At 47.7% G+C, this 21,956-nt stretch overlaps 1 protein-coding gene across 2 annotated transcripts in view; it reads right to left on the reverse strand.

Annotated features, from left to right (window-relative positions):
* FGF1 (fibroblast growth factor 1) overlaps positions 1-19,375 on the reverse strand; it is a 60,566-nt gene extending 41,191 nt beyond the window's left edge. For both annotated transcript variants that reach the window (XM_063292355.1, XM_063292352.1), the window contains exon 1: positions 19,049-19,375. The gene's annotated coding sequence lies outside the window, so the exon portion shown is untranslated. The remainder of the gene's footprint in view (positions 1-19,048) is intronic.
* Between the last annotated feature and the right edge of the window lie 2,581 nt (positions 19,376-21,956).

Here is a 21,956-nt window from a genome sequence, read left to right on the forward strand (position 1 = left end):
ACCAATTGTGGCAAGTTCTTAGTGGTATGGGGATACCAAGTCATCTTGTATGCCTCCTGAGGAATCTGTATAATGACCAAGTAGCAACGGTAAGAACAGACCAGGGAACAACGGACTGGTTTAAGATTGGGAAAGGAGTACGGCAGGGTTGTATACTCTCACCTTACCTATTCAACTTGTACGCAGAACACATCATGCGACATGCTGGGCTTGAGGAATCCAAGGCTGGAGTTAAAATCGCTGGAAGAAACATTAACAAGCTCAGATATGAAGATGATACCACTTTGATGGCTGAAAGCCAAGAGGAACTGAGGAGCCTTATAATGAAGGTGAAAGAAGAAAATGCAAAAGCTGGCTTGCAGCTAAACCTCAAAAAAACCAAGATTATGGCAACCAGCTTGATTGATAACTGGCAAATAGAGGGAGAAAATGTAGAAGCAGTGAAAGACTTTGTATTTCTAGGTGCGACGATTACTGCAGTTGCTGACTGAAGTCAGGAAATCAGAAGTCGCTTAATCCTTGGGAGAAGAGCAATGACAAATCTCGATAAAATAGTTAAGAGCAGAGACATCACACTGACCACAAAGGTCCGCATAGTTAAAGCAATGGTGTTCCCCGTAGTAACATATGGCTGTGAGAGCTGGACCATAAGGAAGGCTGAGCGAAGGAAGATAGATGCTTTTGAACTGTGGTGTTGGAGGAAAATTCTGAGAGTGCTTTGGACTGCAAGAAGATCAAGCCAGTCCGTACTCCAGGAAATAAAGCCAGTCTGCTCACTTGAGGGAATGATATTAAAGGCAAAACTGAAATACTTTGGCCACATAATGAGAAGACAGGACACCCTGGAGAAGGTGCTGATGCTAGGGAGAGTGGAAGGCAAAAGGAAGAGGGGCCGACTAAGGGCAGGATGGATAGATGATATTCTAGAGGTGACAGACTCGTCCCTGAGGGAGCTGGGGGTGTTGACGACCGACAGGAAGCTCTAGCGTGGGCTGGTCCATGAAGTCACGAAGAGTTGGAAGCGGCTGAATGAATAAACAACAACAAGATCAAGAATTGCTTTGAAGTCCTGAACCTCATTAATAGAGAACAAGAGGAACTTTGGAATGAACTTAAAGAAGTTGTTAAAGATGAATGTGAAAAGAGACTGCCAAGGATGGAGAAATGTGCTTCATTGTCTATAGAAAGATCTTCAATTGTGTCAACCCTGTCAAGCTGTAGAATATCCTTGGAAAACAGGAAATCCCAGAACATCACATTGTCCTCATGCAAAACCTATACATATAGGTTATGAAGCTAATGTATGGACAGAACATGGCTAAACAGATTGTCTCCAGGTTGGCAAATGAGTGAGACAGGACTGTATACTCTGCCTTATTTATTCAAACTGTATGCTGCATATTTATTAAGGGAAACTGGGCTGGAAGAAGATGGGCTTGGCTTTAAAACTAGAGGAAGAAGCATCAATAACCTGTGCTATGCTGATGATACTATTCTGATAGCTGAAAATGCAAAGAATCTGCAGTAATAAAAGTCAAGGAGTTTAGTGAAAAAGTGGGACTAAAATTAAATGTAAAGAAGACCAAATTAATGACAACAGGTACAACAACCAGCCTTAGAATTGACAATGAAGATATCGAAGTGGTAGACACTTCTGCCTTTTAGGATCAAACATCAATGTAAAGGAAAAAGCAGTCAAGAAATATGCTGTGGATTAATGCTTGGTACAGCAGCCATGAAGTCCTTGGAAAAGATATTCAGATGGTGTGATGTCTGTACTTAAAAAGTTCAGAATAATTCAGGTCTGTGACACTCTATGGAAGCAAAAACTGGACTTGGAAGAAGCAGGATAGAAAGAGTATTGATGCACTTGAAATCTGGTGTTGAGAATCCTCCTAAGAATACCATGGACAGCCAAAAAACCCAGAAACAACAAAAATAAATGGACCATCAAACAAATTAATCTGGAGTTCTCACTCAAGGCACAAATGACCTGGCTCAAATTATCATACTGTGAAGTATGACACATTATGCGAAGGCCTAGCTTTCTGGAGAAAGTTCTAATACTGAGAAAAGTTGACACTTACCCATCATCAATCAATCCTTTAATGTACAGAAAACTGTTTGGAGTGTTCTAGACATCATCGTTTTAAGACTGGGCCATAACATGAACTTGCTTCTTGGCATGCCCTTCAAAGGTACAGAAACCTGTTTATACTTGACTTAAATAAAGTGGATATGGTATGGAAGTTCCTTTTTCTTTTATGTATTTAATAAAGAAAATAGCATTTTCTTTTTCTTATTATGGGTGCAGTTCCCAGGATGGCTTTTGAACTCATTTCACAACATCTGAGGGGCCAGTATCATCATTGCCTCCTTTATTTGCATTGGTTTAACTCACAATTATCTGAAAGAGTCTTTGAAAGATCAAAAAAGAGCTACCCCATTACTCTTGCTACAATTGGGCTGCACAATTGGTACCAGAATGAAGGAGACATGAGGTGGACCAAGACGATTTGCTTTCTCCAAGAGCTATTATACCATCTTAAGAGAGGTTATGAAAAATGTGTTCTCTTACCACACATAACAAGGACTGTCTTAAATGAACATGTTTAGTTTTATGTGAGGAACAAGCAGAAGAAGAAATGCTGTAGTGTCATACATAAGAGTTAGTGGATAAGCATGTATCTCCAGCTTCTATGATGTTTATCACAGTTTATCTTAAAATGTTTATCAGTGTTTATCTTAGTGACATACAGGCGTTGGTGAATAATTGGTTGATCATTATCCTTTGGTTTTAGAGTTACTACAGTGGAATGAGAAGGCAGGGTGGCTTCCTTCAAGAGGATGCAAATTCAACCTTCAATGCAAATTATCTAACTGGCTAAAAGACATTTTTCATACCCTTATTTAAATTTAAGCAGTGATTCACAACTCAATCAACTGAGTGAATTTCTGAAAAGTATCTAGAATATATATTAAAACAATATAAAATACAAGTGGCATTATTAACAGTGCTAGATAAAAGTGGGGCAAACTTAAACAAGTTGTCTACTTCATTTCTAGCCAAGTTATAAACAGCACAAGAACAGTTTATTTTCTGTTTAGCTTTCCCCCTTCTCTTTGCAAAAGAGAATCTGCAGTTTAGTCTGGAGTACCATGGAAATGAACAAATATCTAACATTTGAACCCTGGTGACTCTTGACACTATGCCTGTGTAGATGATTATGTAAACCAGAGAAGATTATCATTTAATAAAGTTAGTTCCTTTTATCTGTGGAGGAAACTGAGATCCAGAAGAAGCTTCTTGCTATTGGAGTAGGATAGGGCAGTAATTTGTACCAAACCCGAGCTTGTACCAACAGGCCCTTTGGATGATATGCGTACAGAGTTGCACATATCCTAAACAGAGAGGAACCTATTTTGCTTTGAGAGTTGAGTGAAGGCAACTCTTAATTCTAGCATTGTGAATGTGCCTTTGAAAAGTGGTAAGCATATAAAAGGTTCCTTTTGGTGGATTGGTCTTGACTAGGTGTGACAAGCCCCTAGTTTTTGGTGTGGCATAACAGTGACCCCTAAAGTGCCTGGTAATTTGACCCCCTGCTGAGAGGCCATAGTAGATGGAATCCAGCTTTTCAATAGAAGAGAATATCTGTATCTCAGGGTTGAACTGTGGTGTCCTTGGTGCTCTCTGAGCTTGGTTGTTTGCTTGCGGGCATTTCATTACCCAACTAGGTAACATCATCAGTGCTGGTGAGTGTGGGGCTTGCTCCCTGTGTATATGCTATTGTAAACCGCCCAGAGTCCCCCTTTTAGGGGGAGATGGGCGGTTATAGAAATGTGAATAACAAACAAACAAACAAACAGTAGCTAAAAATGAATGTGCCCTTGACAGCAAAAAGATTATCTACCCCTGCATGGAAGTAAAGCCTTGCAGTGACCAGCATGACCTTTTCCTTCCCTTTATTTTCTCTCCAAGGACTTTAAAGCAGCCTGAAGAGCATTGCACCACATCTGTATTCAATTATAAAAGGAAAACTTCATGTGGGAGAGCAGAAAGGAAGGATGTGCAGGATGGCTGCTGGAGTGATGAAGCTGCTGGGTTCTGCAACTCCATCCTTACCATCAGTGGTCAGCTCAACAGACAGCTGATGGTAAGGAAGGAGCTGCAGAGCCCAGGAGCTTCACCACTCCAGCAACCATGCTGAGAAGCTACAGCCAGCCAGCTGCTGGTAAAGCACCTTCCTTTTCTCACCCCAGAAAAGACTGGGAAACTGTGCAGCAGTTTAGAGCAGCAGCTGACAACAGAAGCCAAGTTGAAAGTGGCTAAATGGTGGCTAAAGACTTTGGTGTGAGCTCAAGCAACAAAGAAGAATAGACTGTGTAGGAATATTATATAGACATAGATGTTAGCATAGGTATAGTTTAAGAAAGTATAGGCTTAGCAATAAGTAAGTTTGTTGAGTACACAAGACAGAAAATAAGTAAGTTTGTTAATTTTTTGTAATACAAACCTTCCTATGGAAACCTTCTTATTCTGGGTACTATTCCCCAAAAGAACCCCCTCACATCCCGCTCTAAAGGATTTGTAGCATGAAGTTTTCTATTTGTGTTGGAAAGGCAGTAGAATATTGGGTAGATGATAAGGCATTGACATAATGTGCTTTCAGTGACTCATTCTTCTGATGAGTTGAGTTGACATATTAATTGACTGTAGAAATTTCCAAGGTATTATCAAGGACAATTCCACACAAAACCTGCAAGTAGGCAAGATGCTATAACTGAAACTTGTTGAGCTTAATTAATGCTCATAAATGCAGGTTACATAAAGGAAATACTTGGAATTGTTATGAAATTACTGATACTTGGAACTAATACTTATACTTCATCATTGCTTTTTTTTTTAATTGTATGACATAGCAGGTCGGTGTTCATGCTGCTTTTTCTTGCTGGGAAATTCGTGTGAGGTCCAGCAGCCAGATGCGTAGACTATTTAGCCGTGATAAGTCACATTGCCCAGGGTGCACCACAGGGAGGCTAGTCTACATTGCACTGAGTTGGGCTGAGAGAGAGTGACTGGCCCAAGGTCACTCAGCCAGCTTTCATGCGTAAGGTGGGACTAGAACTCACAGACGCCTGGTTTCTAGCCCAGCACCTGAACCACTAGACCAAACTGGCTCTCTTTCATCATTGCTAATTCATCATTTCTCATGAGTGCCGTTGAGCTAAAGTCATCAGCGCAATGGCACTCATGACAATGACAAGGAAATAAGTGAAGGGGCACAAGTTAAGTAGCCATCAACCCACAACGACTAACGGCTAACAAACAATAGCTAAACGAATCACGGAGCCACCCAAGCCATCAGCGGCAATACAACGGGGATCGCCCAGCTGAAAGCAATCAGCAGAAGAATGGAAACCTGAGGATGGGCGATCCCGGAAACCCTCAACCAATGGCAGGGCAACGCATGGGACAAAGGGGGGTGACGTGACCGAGAGCGAGGGGGCGCTGACCGGCGCGGGGTATTTAAACCCCGCACCGGCGCGCTCCTGTCACTCTCAGCTTTTTTCTACCAACGTTGTACCTAACCTGAAATAAACCAGAACCTGCTTTGCAAACCAGCGTCTGAACGTTATTCAGAGGTAGGCAGCGCATGACATAAAGCTGAGAGTCATAAACTCAGCCTCGCCGAGCCCCACCGGACGACAACGAGCCGCGGGAGGAGTAGACGGCGAGAAGACCAGCAAGATGAGGCCGGAACGGCGCGGGCAAGGAGGGTGAGCCGCGCGGCAAGAGACAGAGGAGGACCGACCGAGGCCAGAGGCATCGCGGACTCCCGGAGCCATGGACGCCCACCCCACCCGACCCGAGCCTCAGCTCCAACCCCAAGGGGAGATGGCGACGGAGGCAACCCGACCGCGGGAGGGAGCAGCACGACTTCCGAAACCAGCGGAGGACCCCGCGCCCCACATCGCACCCCAGCAAAGGGCGTGGAGCGACAGCCCCACGGTGCTCAACACGGAGGAGGACGACGGAGACACCCATCAGACGGAGGAGGAAGCGGACCCGCGGCGGAGGGACGATGAACCCCACCGGCAACCCACCCCCGAGGACGCGCCAACGGAACCGGCCCCAGCGGCGGCGCGGGCTGTGGACGAGGAGGCACGAGCTGAACTCGCGGCCATGCGGGCTCAGCTGACGGAACTCCGGACCATGCTCCAGGCGCTTATGCCCCCCACGCCACCCAACGACGTCCCCGCACAAGCCCACACCCCGAGCGAAGGACCGAACCCACACGGGCCAGCGGAGAGCCAGCAGACGGCACAGGCGGCCGACACCACACCCCGGGAAGCAAGAGGCGGGGCCGCACAAAACGCCCGGGCCCCAAAGGACTTCCCCATCTTCTTCGATGGGACCCCCTCAAAACTCTCGTTTTTCATTACCAACGCTAGGGAGTTCATGGGGAGGCACGGACACTCCTATGACTCCGAGGCCGACAAGATCGCCGCTGTGGCGATCAAACTCCAAGACAGGGCGGCGGACTGGTACGTCCAACTGTACGAGTCCAGCTCCCCCGCCCTCGCCACCTTCCCTGCTTTCATCAAAGAGATGAAAAACTACTTCGAAGACCCCCTAGCTAAAGTACGGGCGAAAAGCGCACTCCAGAGACTTAAACAGGGCACACGCACGGTCCCTGACTACGCCCTGGAGTTCAAAGCCCTCGCGGGAAAGGTCTGCGACTGGTCTGAGACCACCCTGCTGGAAATCTTCAAAAGGGGGCTCAACCGTGACGTTCTCCAATGGGCCCTCTACCGCGACGACCCAGAAACGTTACACGGGTGGATCCACCTCGCGGGGAGAGCCGAACACGCGCACCGCACCTTCCTTATGACAACCACGGAAGACACAAACTATGTCGGGAAAAAGGTACCCGCACCACACGGGGGGATGGCCGGCCCCATATACCCAAAAAAGAGGTTCAACCAGGAGCCCTGCGGGAGGTGTGGCAAATTAGGGCACAAGACGGCGGATTGCTTCGCCAACCGACCGCCGACCAGCGCGCCCAAGCCCGCCCCGAAAATTAGCCCCAAACCACCCAACCCGGGGCCGCCCCCTCACCGCCGAATGACCGTGGCCACAGCGACACCGGAAGAGGGCTGGGACGCGTACTGGGGGGAAGAGGACAATACCGACCCCGACCAGCCGGCGGGAAATGCTCCCCGCCTGCTCTGAGACGCGTGGCGAGGCAGGCGGTGGGACAGCAACGCGGACCACCTCAACGAAACGACAAAAGCTCCGTAATAATGGCAGCAATCCAACTCTCTGCCGGCAACGGAGCCACCACGGCCGCGGCACTAGTGGACTCGGGGTGCTCAAAAAACCTCATCCACCCCGACCTAGTTGCCAAACTCGACCTCCGCTGCTTCCCCCTCCCCACGCCGCTGGCATTCCACCAGCTGGACGGCTCTACAGCGGGAGGGAAACCAGCCACGCTACAAACCGAGCCGGTCACCCTGCAAATGGGCACTCACACCGAGCGCACATCGTTCGTAGTCACGCCCATCGGACGGCCCATTGCAGTCCTGGGGATGCCATGGCTCGCGAAAAACAACCCGCGGATCAACTGGGCGACCCGCACCTTCACATTCGGCGACGGCGAGTATCGAGCACCAGCACCAGCTGGCAAAAGCAACCCCACGGTAGGACGAGCGGAGGCGACCACACAAGACAACGCCGCTACCACAGCAGACCTACCAGAACAATACGCCGACTTCTCCGAGGTCTTCGGAGAGGCAGAGGCAGACCAACTACCCCCCCACCGCAAGACGGATTGCCGGATCGACCTACTGCCCGACGTCCCCCTACCTAGACCAAAGATCTATTCGATGACCCCGAAGGAGATGGCAACCCTCCGGGAGTTCATCGATAAAAACCTAGACAGGGGATTCATAGAGCCAGCATGCTCACCGGTCGGAGCCCCCGTCTTATTCCGGGAGAAGAAAGACGGGACCCTACGGCTCTGCACCGACTACCGGGGCCTAAACGCGGCTTCCCTGTCCAACAAATACCCCTTACCCCTGGTAAAGGACATGCTCGCCCACCTCTCCACGGGCAAAGTCTTTTCCAAATTGGACCTTCGCGAGGCGTACTATCGCATCCGAATCAGGGAGGGGGACGAATGGAAGACGGCGTTTAACTGCCCCCTAGGCGCCTTCCAGTACAAGGTACTGCCCTTCGGACTCGCGGGGGCCCCTGGGGTGTTCATGCAGCTCATCAATGAGGTACTGCATGAACACCTGTTTAAAGGGGTCCTGGTCTACATCGACGACGTCCTCATTTACACAAAAACACACGAGGAACACGTAACCTTAGTCAGGCAAGTCCTCGACAAGCTCAGAAGGGCGCAGCTCTATGCAAAGCCTACAAAGTGCGAGTTTCACAAAGAGCGCCTAGACTATTTGGGGTATCGAATCTCCGGGGACGGCATCGAAATGGACCCCGCAAAAGTCGAAGCGGTGCTCAACTGGGAGCGGCCCCGCAACAGACGGCAACTACAGAGCTTCCTGGGATTCGCGAATTTCTACAGGTCCTTCGCCCGGGGGTTCGCTGAGATAGCCCTCCCCTTAACGGACCTCCTCAAAACCAAAGGGGTGGGGGACACCCGACGCGCCAAGAACCCAGGCACAGTGCTGAATTGGACTCCCGCGTGCCAGACCGCATTCGACAAGCTGAAAGCGCTGTTCACGACGGAGCCAATCCTCGCACACCCGGACCCAGAACGGCCGTTCGTGGTCCAAGCCGACGCCTCAGACTTCTCCCTGGGAGCCATCCTGCTACAAAAAGACTCCACGGGGCTCCTGAAACCATGCGCCTACCTGTCAAGAAAGTTCTCCGAGACAGAGAGGCGATGGCACGTCTGGGAGAAAGAAGCCTTCGCGGTGAAATCGGCACTAGAGACATGGCGTCACCTACTCGAGGGAGCCACCCAACCATTCGAGGTCTGGACGGACCACCGGAACCTCGAGGCCCTACGAACGCCTAGACGCCTTAGCCCAAAACAGGTCCGATGGGCCCAATTCTTCAGCCGCTTTGATTTCCAGCTGAAGTTCATGCCGGGCAAGAAGAACTTCCTGGCCGACGCCCTCTCCCGGCTGCCCCAAGACGAAGAGCCCGCCCCAGACACCATTGGGACGGTCCTATCCGCCTCGCAACTGGGAATGGCCGTGACCACCCGAAGCGGCGCACGGAGGCAGCTCGACGCTACGGCGCAGCCGACGGCGGGACAACCGGCGACGGAAAGAAGCCAACCGCAACTACCAGGGGGAATGCGCACGGACCTCGCCGCCGCCCTCAAAACCGACCCCTGGTTCCTGGCAAACCCCGACAAGGTAACGATGGCGCAAGACCTGGCATGGGGGGAAGGCAGAATCTACGTCCCGGACTCGCAACGCCAGGCGATCTTGCATAGGTCACACGACGCCAAGCAAGCGGGACACTTTGGGTTCCTCAAGACCCTACACCTAACACGGCGCCAATTCTGGTGGCCCGCGCTCAGGCGAGACGTAAAAACCTACGTGGCGTCCTGCCCAACGTGCGCTAGGGCCAAACGGGCACCAGGCAAACCCGCGGGGCTATTGCAACGGGTGGCAGAACCCTCCCGCCCATGGGAGGAAATCTCTATGGATTTCATAGTGGACCTCCCACCCAGCCAGAAGAAAACGGCCATTTGGGTGGTGAAGGACTACTTCTCAAAGCAGGCCCACTTCATCCCCTGCACGTCGGTCCCATCCTCACAACAACTAGCCAAACTCTTCCTCATCCACGTGTACAGGCTACACGGATGTCCCGCACGTGTGGTGACCGACAGGGGCACACAGTTCACCTCCAAATTCTGGCGGGCCTTCCTGAAGCTGACGGGGACCCAACAGGCCCTATCTACGGCTTGGCATCCGCAGACGGACGGAGCCACTGAGGTTCTTAATGCCACCTTAGAGCAATTTATACGATCATATACGAACTACCACCAAGACGACTGGGCTGAACTGCTCCCGTTCGCCGAAGTCGCATACAACAACGCCGTCCACACGAGCACGGGGAAAACCCCGTTCGAAGTAGTCTCGGGGCGCGACTTCGTCCCCATACCGGAGCTACCTCAACCCCCGGAACCCCAGGTGGACGCCAGCGACTGGGGACGGAAGATCGCGGAAGCATGGCCAGTAATCACGGCGGCGCTGAAGGAGGCACAGGCTGCTTACAAAGAGCAGGCCGACAAGCACCGGCGCCAACAACCGCCGTTCCAGGCGGGGGATATGGCCTATCTCTCCACCAAGTTCCTAAAGTCAACCCAACCCTCGAAAAAACTGGGGCCTAAGTACATCGGGCCGTTCCGAGTCACGCAAATAGTGAACCCGGTAGCAATACGCCTGGACCTGCCCCACAACCTCCGGAGACTCCACCCGGTGTTCCATACCAGCCTCCTAAAACCGGCAACCACCTCCCGATGGCACCCAAGCACGCCACAGCCCGCACCGCTAATGATCGACGGGCAACACCACTTCGAGATCAGGGACATCCTCGACTCCCGCAAGCAACGAGGAACCCTACACTATCTGGTCAGGTGGAAACACTTCCCCCACCCGGAATGGGTGGCGGCGCACAACGTTAACGCGCCTGACCTGACCAGAGCATTTCACCGGGCATACCCCGACAAACCGCAATCAAGGTCAGCAAAACCAACCCCCCCCCCGCAGGCCCCCCCCCGCCTCCCGTGCCCCAAGGGAAAGGGCCCCCCCCAAGCCCGCGACTTGGGTGGACCTTCCCCCCCCCGGGACTCACTCCCCCCGCCCCGGGCCCACGGGGTGGTGACAAACGATCGCCAGCACCCTCCCCCCGCCCCCCGGCCGCGGGGGAGTGGCAAGCAAATCAACAGGGCAACCTGGGGGCAACGCCCAGGAGCCACAACAAAGGCGACGCACTCTAAATAAGAAAAGAAGGGCCCTACCTGGAGCTGAGCAGCACCCGACCAGCCACGCCTCTCGCCTCGCCGAACTGAGCCAAACAAACAGGGTGTGGTTGGAGCATGCGCACGCCAGGTCAGAACCCGAGCATGCGCACCATGGACACACCCTGGGAAGGCACGTGGTAGAGGGAGGAGCAAAGGGAGGGGCGACAACTACTCCGGCGGGAACTTTGAAAAAAAAAAAATGTGGCGTTTTGACAGCTCCACGGGGAAAACCAAGAAAACCGGGGGAGAACACTATTCGAAAAGGGGGCAGTATGTCATGAGTGCCGTTGAGCTAAAGTCATCAGCGCAATGGCACTCATGACAATGACAAGGAAATAAGTGAAGGGGCACAAGTTAAGTAGCCATCAACCCACAACGACTAACGGCTAACAAACAATAGCTAAACGAATCACGGAGCCACCCAAGCCATCAGCGGCAATACAACGGGGATCGCCCAGCTGAAAGCAATCAGCAGAAGAATGGAAACCTGAGGATGGGCGATCCCGGAAACCCTCAACCAATGGCAGGGCAACGCATGGGACAAAGGGGGGTGACGTGACCGAGAGCGAGGGGGCGCTGACCGGCGCGGGGTATTTAAACCCCGCACCGGCGCGCTCCTGTCACTCTCAGCTTTTTTCTACCAACGTTGTACCTAACCTGAAATAAACCAGAACCTGCTTTGCAAACCAGCGTCTGAACGTTATTCAGAGGTAGGCAGCGCATGACATCATTGCTAATTCCAGCCTTTGCAAAGAGATAAACTGAAACAGTGGGTGCAGCTGTAATTAATATTACTATGCAAGTTAAAAACAATGTTCTCAGGATATAACCAGAAAGTTAATTTCTTCATAATTCTTTGAGTTTTACTTAATTGCTCAGGACAGGCTCCTCCAACAAATTCATAAAACAAGAGTAGCAAAATCTGATGAAATTAGGAAATTAAGCAAAGCCTGCAATGAGCAGGGCTTTTTTTTTTTTTTAGAAAAACCAGTATACAAATTATCTAGTATAAAAAGTTATGCCAATCATTGCATTTTAATTACTTAATAAAGTATGTTTTCAAAGTGATGAAGGATTTACATGAAAAACTCACAGGTGAATATGTTTTCTCCCACCTTTCTCACTGTAATATGCATTCACCCACCTAATTTTATTGTTCACTTTTTACTATTCCCCCATCCTCAACTCAGCAGGATTCCAATATTAAGATAATATTATCAATTAGCCATCAAGACAGATTCAAGGTTTTGCTTCTGACCTGTAAGATCATGAGCAATTTGGGGTTAGGACAGATGGGTTCACCTTCTCTGTACAGATGGATGACTGTTAAGAACCTCAACAGAAATCCTGCCTTGGTCACTGCAAGTGGCAAAGTATAAATTTGTATTTACTTACATGCAAGGCTTCTCTTCAATAGTATCTGTACTCTGGAATGTTCCCCCCTGAAATCCAGAAAGTCTTACATCTTTTGGGTGCCTACTGAAAATCTGTCTCTTCGCTTGGTCTCTCCTTATCAATGTTGTCTTCCGGTGATTTTCCTTGGTTCTGCCTTCTCTCCACACACTGCATAATTACTGCAGTGCATAATTACATAATTACTGTATACTGTATACTGTAAAAATACTTTTTAGTTTTATACTAGTAAACCACCTGGAGATATCATTACATAGGGAGCAATATATTAAAGCAAGATATTAAAGTAAACAAAATAATGTTCCATGCATCTGACAATATATAGTTTCCCCAAAGCTTATGCTATTATCCATCTCTTCATATTTTGGATAATATAAGTTTCTTTGTAGTTTTTACATGGGGATGCCTATTGCCTATATATTAATTCTCTCAAAGGTATCATTGAGGACAAAGAAACAGTGCTATCTGTATTACAATTTCAGTTGTGGATTTTATGAAGTTGCTGGTCCAATTTTCAACCACAGCGAAGTTGACTGGATAGCTCACACCCTGTAAGTAGCCTTATCCTTGTGAGAAGGGGAATTAAATATGTAATAAAAGTTGCTTTAATTAAGAATGTGTAGGAGGGTGCTTTTGACCAAAGGCTCCAATCTCAAAGCAGGAAATCTCAATTCCATAGATTCCTCCCTCTGGCCACTTCCACTTGCTCCTGAAACTGGCTACCAACATTTCTGACACCAGGAAGGCCCAGTACAAGATGTTGGGAAGACTGGACAGAGGTCATGCTCAGATGGGCTTTGAATCAGAAGGAGAGCTGCTATAGCTAAATTCTTCCTGTTGTCCTAATCTTCTTCTGGGCTTTGATTCATTTCTAATTCTTACAGCTGAAGGGCAATTTATAATTGAGGGTGGGGGAAGTTCAAGGAAGGGATATGGAATCCCCTTGCTTGCCTTCCCCTTTCTAGTCTGCTGCTAGCACACATTTGGAGTACTCAGATCCACCACTACAGGTAGTCCTCACTTAACAACCATTCATTTAGTGACAGTTCAGACTTAATGACAGTGCTGACAAAAATGACTTATGACAGGTCCTCACACTTACGGCTGTTGCAGTGCCCCTGCAGTCATGTGATCATGATTTGGGTGCTTGACAACCGGTTCACATTTATGACCATCGCAGCGTCCTGTGGGTCACATGATCACCACTTTTGGCCTTCCCGGCTGGTTTCTGGCAAGCAAAATCAATGGGGAACCATGTGATTCACTTAATGACCACATGGTTCGCTTAACACTTGCAGTGATTTGCTTAATGACAGCCACAAAAGTTGTAAAATCGGATTGGATTTGCTTAATGGCCACCTTGCTTAGCAACTGAAATTCCGGTCTCAATTGTGGTCGTTAAGTAAGGACTACCTGTATTGAAGTCTTCTGTGGAATGCCTTAGATGACTTTGCCCACATACAACCCTTATGAGAATCATTTCCCATCTCGCTCTTTTCTCACTCAGAATGGCTTCATGTCTGCTTTTCTACCCACAAAGTAAAAGATATTCCCCCCACCCATAAAAGCAGATGTACATGGGGGAAGGGGGTTAATGCTGATCAAGAAAACAATCAAAAGAGAAAGGATTAACCCATTTCTGTTATTTTTCTCTTAGGTAAAGGTAAAGGTTTCCCTTGACGTAAAGTCCAGTCGTGTCCGACTCTAGGGGGCGGTGCTCATCTCCGTTTCTAAGCCGTTAGAGCTGGCATTGTCCATAGGACACTTCCGGGTCATGTGGCCAGCATGACGACACGGAACGCCGTTACCTTCCCGCCGAAGCGGTACCTATTGATCTACTCACATTTGCATGTTTTCGAACTGCTAGGTAAGCAGGAGCTGGGACTAGCAATGGGAGCTCACCCCGCCGCGCGGTTTCGAACCGCCGACCTTCCGATCGACAGCTCAGCGGTTTAACCCGCAGCGCCACAGACTATATCTGGACCCCTTTCAGTCAGGATTCAGGCCAGGATATGGGACTGAGATGGCATTGATCGTGCTCTTGGATTACCTCTGGCGGAAGCGGGATGGGGGCAGTGCGACCATCCTTGCTCTTCTTGACCTCTCGGTGGCCTTCGATACCACTGATCACGGTATCCTTCTGGACCAGCTTTGGGAGTTGGGGTAGGCGGCACTGTGTTGCGCTGGTTCTCCTCCTTCCTCCAGGGTTGGTTCCAGTCGGTGTTAGTGGGAGGGGAGAGGTCCAGTCCATGGCCCCTACTGTGTGGGGTACCACAAGGCTCAGTTCTCTCACCCCTCTTATTTAACATCTGCATGAGGCCACTGGGTGAGGTGATCCAACAGTTTGGGGTGAGGTATCATCAGTATGCTGATGATACCCAGCTTTATATCTCCTCCTTGGGCTGTCTGAGTGATGCTGTGGATGTCCTATCTCAGTGCCTGAAGGCTGTAGGGGCCTGGATGGGGCACAATGGGCTCCCTCTCAACCCAAGCAAGACTGAGTGGCTTTGGGTGTTTGGGCCTCCTGGTACCAAGGTTTTTCCATCTTTGGTCCTGGATGGGGTTGCATTGCCCCAGACGGACCTGGTGCGCAATTTGGGGGTCCTTTTGGACTCATGGCTCCTGCTGGAAGAACAGGTGGCAGCTGTGGCTAAGAGGGCCTTTGCACACCTTTGGGTTGTGCACCAGTTGCGCCCAGTCCTGGACCGGGAGGCACTACTCATTGTTACTCATGCCCTCGAGACCTCCCGTCTGGACTCCTGCAATGCGCTCTACATGGGGCTGCCCTTGAAGAGCATTTGGAAGCTTCAGCTGGTACAAAATGCAACTGCACGGATAGTAAATGGTGTTGGCTACTCGGCACACGTAACACCTCTACTTTGGGAGCTACATTGGTTGCTGGTGTGTTTCCGGGTGCAATTCAAGGTGCTGGTTGTCACCTTTAAAGCCCTTTGTGGCTTGGGACCAGGTTACCTGAGGGACCACCTTATCCCAGTTAGTTCTGCTCATCCAATCTGGTCCAGCAGGATGGGTCTGCTCCTGGTCCTGTCAGCCAAGGAATGTCAGCTGGCAGGGACCAGGAGATGTACCTTTCCTGCTGTGGTGCCTGCCCTCTGGAACATCCTCCCTCCTGATATCAGGATGGCCCCAACCCTGTTGGCTTTCCAGAAGGCCTTGAAAACCTGGCTTTGTGCCCAGGCCTGGGGCTCTGAGTGTGGGAAGGGCCCCATTTCATGGTTATGTTAACACCATGGCTTTTAGATCGCTCAGCTGTATTTATATTTATTTTTAATTTTTGTTATTGTTTTTATTGTTTTATATCATGACTGTTTTATTGTTGTTAGCCACCCAGAGCCACTAGTTTGAGATGGGCGGCAATATAAATTGAATGAATGAATGAATGAATGAATGAATAAATAAATTTAAGCTTCAAGAGTGACACCTTTTTAGTATTAATTGTCCTGATACATATGTTGCATCACTCTTTCTTACCTGGACTATGAGTGAGCTCTCAGATATGACAGTTTCCCCATAAGTCTTATCCAATTATACTGGAAGGACACAGTATTTCCCTTGAAGTCATTAGTCAGGATCTGCTAGAAATGTGGTTTCAGCAGAGATGGAATCAGGGTTTGGTTTCTGCTCAGTTAAGACACTACAGTTGCGTGCATTATTCAGCAAGCAAATTTTCCCCAGGGATTGCAAACAAAGTTACTAATGTTACCAGGACTTCATGAGATAAACGAAATCCTCTTTCATACTGACAAATATCATTGGTGACAAGTGACATCATCCATTTATAAACAGCATTCTGGAAGACTGAATCTTGCTCTCCATTCACTGTGTTAAGAGTCCCTCCTGAATTAATGCTACAGTAGGAGCAAGTTTTCTTCTCCACTGTGTGGATTCACTGAAGATAGATAGATAGATAGATAGATAGATAGATAGATAGATAGATAGATAGATGATAGATAGATAGATAGATAGATAGATAGATAGATAGATAGATATACTGATGTGGAGAAACTTTCCAACATGTTACAACTATTGTGGTATGAAACATAAAGAACAAGGGCCCTTTAGGGGCTCATGTCAAGGAAATCAGGCAAACCAGCGAATCTTTTACATTCACTATAACATGAATTGGTGCTTCCAAACTAGGCTTTTTAGCAGTCAGTCCAATTGTCCCATTCAAGGAGTTTTGTGGGAGGTTGTAAAGAGCAACATTTCCAAATTTTCATTTGAGGAGGAACTCTGGGACAGTGTGGTGGCTTTTGATTAATATGCAGGGAGCCATCCATTGGAAGCAGCCAAGCATAAAAAGGCATCCTTAAATTCAAAACAACATGTGGTTCTTAAAGTGTCCCAAATTAACTAAATTCCTGAATTAGGAAGTTGGGTTTTTACTCTCCATAAGGAATTGTGACAAGTGAGTTTGGAACATCAGTGGAAAAAGACAGCAGCCTAATATGAGCAGAGAGCCAATAGCTCCTCCATTATAGCATCTTGTAGTATGTTTGTGTGTGGGGTGTGTGTGTGTGTGTATTTATTACAGCTACCCTCTTCAAAAGACTCTGGATAGCTTACAACATACCAAATGTACAATTAAAACAGTGAAAAACATAACAAAACTTAACAGCCTGGACAAGAGAACAATCGTAACAGTCAAAAACAGGGGATCCACAAACATACTAACCCCAGGCCTAGGAGAAGACCCAGATCTTAAGGGCCTTCTGGAGAATGGGCACCATTTGTGTCTCTGGGGGGGCGGGCTTCTGGAGAGTGGGCACCATCTGTATCTCCGGGGGGAACACTATTCCAGAGGGCAGGGGCTGTGACAGAGAAGGCACTTTTCTTTGGTCCCACAAGATGACATTGTTTAATTGAGAGAACCTGGAGTACATCCATTCTGCCTGAATGTACCAAGTGGGCAGAAATGATTGGAGACAGGTGGTCCTGCAGATAATCAGGTCCAATGCCATATAATAGCAGCATTTCTGTTTTGAAAACTCCACATGAGAATAGCTCACACAGAACTATTGCTCAGTATGGAAACAGAGCAAAACTAAGAAACTGGCAAGTGGGGAGGCTGGCAAAGAATCCATTGTCCATCCCAGGAAGTAATGGATTTAATCTGCCTAGAAGAATACAATAGAGATTTTCTCCAGCTACCAGCCCCCAGGTGCAACTTAATCATTCCAGAAGATGGATTTCATGGTCCTATGGTGGTGGTTGTGGGGGCTTCAATTGTCTAGTGATCCTTGAGAACAAGCACCATTCTGTTAGTTTGTTTTTTAGAAGAACGCTATATTTTAAAAGTAAAAATAATACAGTGAAAATATGTCTCCATGGCTTTGTATAAAAATAGCGAAAAGAAAGCATGCTCTGGCAAACAGCTTCAGCTCTGGAGGGCTCTGGCAAACATATGCCGACACAAGTACTAATAACATGCTTGTCTGCTGTTTCCCTGATCTGGGTGAGGTCCAGCCATAGCACTATCCCAAAATAGTCTATGAGACAGAATTGCATTTGATTCATAAGCCAAAAAAGCATTGCTAGATGTCCGAGAGTCATCAGGCACTACAATAACATTGGATTTTTTCCACATAGGTTTAGAACAAATGCAACTGGGTCATATCATTATTTGCACTGCTACCCACGTAGCTGTAAACCAGAGTATTAAAAAGGCAAAGACAGGTATAAATTTTAAAAGGAGCGTGTGCAAGCAATGCTTGAAACTCATCCTATTTCCTTTATCTCAAGATCATGAGACACATTCCTTTAGACCTACATGATTCAGAACACAGCATTTCACAGGTAGAAACAGATGGAAAGACATGTTGCACAAGCTCTAAAAAAATAGGCAGCTGATCCTAAGCCACCATCACCACCCTAGCTGTTCCACCTGCTCCAAAGCATTAAGACTTGGGGAGCAACAGGAGAGTAACTGAGATTGACCAGGAAGGCTGCAGAGGCTTCTCAAGCTCTCCGGAGCCATTTATCCCAGCTGTTTGATGTGAAAAACCAAGAGAAGGAAGAGAAGAGGGGCAACTGACTTCTGTGGGAATAGCATTGCTTTAAAAAATTAGCAAAAGAAAGGCAAGCAAGCAGGAGAAATCCATTTCCCCTCTCAGGGTGTCATAGATATCTCAAAAGAATCTGTATACTAAAGACAGGAGGGAAGTAACAGAAATAGGTAACTTATACTTAGGATCTGTTTTGCAGAAGCTAGACAATTAGCATCTAAGCAAAACTAATCCTTCCCTGCTGCCCCTCAGCGAATATTCCTAGAACTTTCCCATTAATTCACTCATATTCAGGGGTGGTTCCTCACTAATAAAAGTGCAGAGATGGGAAGAGTGATGCCTTTCTAAATTCTGGATTATTGGCTTTTGAGATTATCCCTGGGCACACACATGAAAGGGAGGAAGGAGCCCTTGACCAAATCCCTACCTCTACAGCCTGGATGGATTCTCAATACAGAAGGTAGTCATTCTTAGGTTACCTGTCTTTTACAGTTAGCAGTAACCTATACAAGACTTACCAGGCTTCCTGTGCTTAGGGCTCTTCCTCATCTGTGCCCTGAATGCTCAGTCGTTCTTGGCCATCTCTGGGTAATATTATCTTACCTGCTAGAGGGAAGTCCAGCTGACGGAGCTGAAGTTTTCACCGTCTGGATCAGGAAGCAAAACCTGTATGATCTGAGGAGCAAAAGGGAGGTGTGCCAGCACAGCTGCAGGTTTCGCTCTCTCACCCTGCTGCCTGTACAGTTTCACTCGGATGCTGCCTGTGCTTTCCTTCTTCTTCCCTCCCTGTTACTGTGGAGAACAAACGTGACAGGCCACAGCATGCATATCAGGGCCTTGGCAGGTTTCCAGAACTGTGTCCACTCCAGCAATGGTGCTGTTGGAGAAGAAAAGTCCTGGGAATCGCTGATGTTACGCTTCGTGCCTCAGAGATCCTGCTAGGTGGAGCGGGAAAAGAAACCCTTTCCACCTAAAACCACAAGTTGACACAGAGCAGAAAGAAGTGGTGGGAGAGGACGGAGGAAACCTGAAACAGCACCGGTAAATAAGAACAACCAGCTCATCTGAGTGACTGGCAGTCCTTGGCAGGCAGCAGGCGCTGCAGCAGTACAGCGTTCAAATGAATCACTCTCTAATGGGTTCCTTCTAGGTGGATGATTGAATTAGATAGACGACTCAGCTGAGCTGCAGAGATATTTTCCAATTCCCACTACTAAGAAAAGAGTGGATAGCACAACCCAGTTGCATTACAGGTGTTCTCCATCATTTTCCCCCTCCAAAATGTCATAGTATTAGGGCAAAATTAGATACAATGCTGGCAGACCCACTTTTCAAAATCCAAACCTGTCCAATCACATCTAAAGTGGCAAGGAGGTGAGATGGTGTCTGATTTTAAAAGAAAGAGGGTGAAAGGCACCTCATGTTCTCCCTTTCCTATTGCCTCTTCTTATCTCCTGGGATCCTTTTGTCCAGACAGAAAATGACAGCAAAAGAGCCCAGATGAGGGGGAAGAGGGTTCAGCAAACTTTTTGGTAGCATCCATTTAAAAATTAAAATCAGGGCCAGCTTCACAAGGCTGGCTCTATCATTAGGTAAAGTGAGGAGCTACCTCAAGCAGCTAGTTTTCTGTGACATGAAAAATCAGTGTTAATTAATGTATCACAATCACTTCCTTTTTTTTTTTATTTAAAGGAGGACAAGAGGTGCTTGACAGATTTTCTGACTCAGGTATCTCAGTTTGGCTTCTTTGTGTATTTAGATAAGTGGAAAGGCAGGGTATCAATTTAATAATACCGTGTATATCCTGATGTGGGGATAAGGAGGTATCATTTACTCTTCCACCCAGGCAGAAAAAATAACTTGGGCCAACTGTGACCCTTGGGAAAGATGTCCCTCACTAACATCTCCCACACTCCAATCCCTCTCCCTTTCCTTCTAGACTCAACGTAATTAGTGTAGAGAAGATTGACAGGGGCATAAGCAGGCATTAGTGGCCTCTGCTCCTTCCGTTCCCTTTCTTCCCACCCCCTCCCATTTGTTTGCATTCTCCCTCTGAACCAATGGCAAAGGGAAGCTCCTTCACAGCCCTGTAGCTCTGGTGATCAAGAATGGAACTTACTAAGACATGGTCTTAGAAGACATGGACTCTTAACCTATTTATACATTTAATTGTAAGAGATGGGTCTTCCAGCTACCTTACCAGTTTGACCCCACTGTCACATTCTCTGGCCTACATTCTTCCTTATTATCCACAGAATGGCCCTTGGGGGAAACCCTAAGGAAAAAGCCATCATCAAGTTCTCCAGATCAGGCAAAATGGCTGCACAGGATTTGGAAGGATTTGAAAATAAGGGCACTTCCTTTTCCCCAAAAATAGTCCAGAGTCCCAATGCACTAAGGCCAAAGGGTGAAGAACCATTCTTTAAGAGACATACGCAAATTGAGTGATTGATTTCTTTATTATGACTTATATTTTATTCCAGTCCAACCAGGACCTTGAGTAGCTTAAGATCATCTATAAGAATTTTTTTTTAAAAATCATCCATACAAGAACAGCAACAACAATATCATACAAAAATCCATAACAGGAGGATTCCCCTCATAATAAATCTGCTCCTAAAGCTCTCTGGAATATCCAGGTTTTAATGGCTTTTCAAAACAAAAAACACCTAACAAACACCCCAAACCCAATAGGGTGGAGACCAGTCTAATTTTGGGGAAGTACTGTTCCTGAGAAGAGAGGCAGAAACTGAGACGGCTTCTTCTGGTGGCCCTGAAGATAATACTTCTAAGAGAGGGACACAAAGAGAGCTTATTTATTTATTTATTTTCTACCCCACCTTTATTATTTTTATAAATAACTCAAGGTGGCAAACATACCTAATACTCCTTCCTCCTCCTCTTTTCCCCACAACAACAATCCTGTGAGGTGAATTGGACTGAGAGAGAATGATTGGCCCAAGGTCACCCAGCCAACTTTCATGCCTCAGGTGGGACTAGAACTCTCAGTCTCCTGGTTTCTAGCCTGTTGCCTTAACCACTAGACCAAACTGGCTCTCATCATCCTGATTTTATTGGATGGGTAAGAAGGCAGTCCCAAGCCATGCAGAGCTTTGGAGATGACAACCAGTATCTTGAATTGCACCTAGAAGGAAACTGTTAACTGGTGCAGCTTTCAAAACAGAGGGGATACACTCCTAAACCTAGAGACTCCTTTCACTACTCGAGCTGCTGTTTAGCTGAAGCTTCTGAGTAGTCGTCAAGGGCATCCCAATGTACAACACATTACAAGAAAGAAAGGTCATGGAAGAAACAATCATGGAAAGTCAAAACTGGTATACTAAATGTAGTTGTGCAAAGGCCTCCTACCCACAACTGCCACCTGCTCTTCAAGCTGAAGCTGAGCCCAAGAAAATCCTCAAGTTATGAACTAGTCTCACATGCAATGCAGTCCAGTACCAAAGATGGAATATTCCTGGTATTTTGAGGGCTTCTGACACTATAATCACTC

This window comes from Candoia aspera, chromosome 2, assembly GCF_035149785.1.
Source record: "Candoia aspera isolate rCanAsp1 chromosome 2, rCanAsp1.hap2, whole genome shotgun sequence".
NCBI lineage: Eukaryota > Metazoa > Chordata > Lepidosauria > Squamata > Boidae > Candoia > Candoia aspera.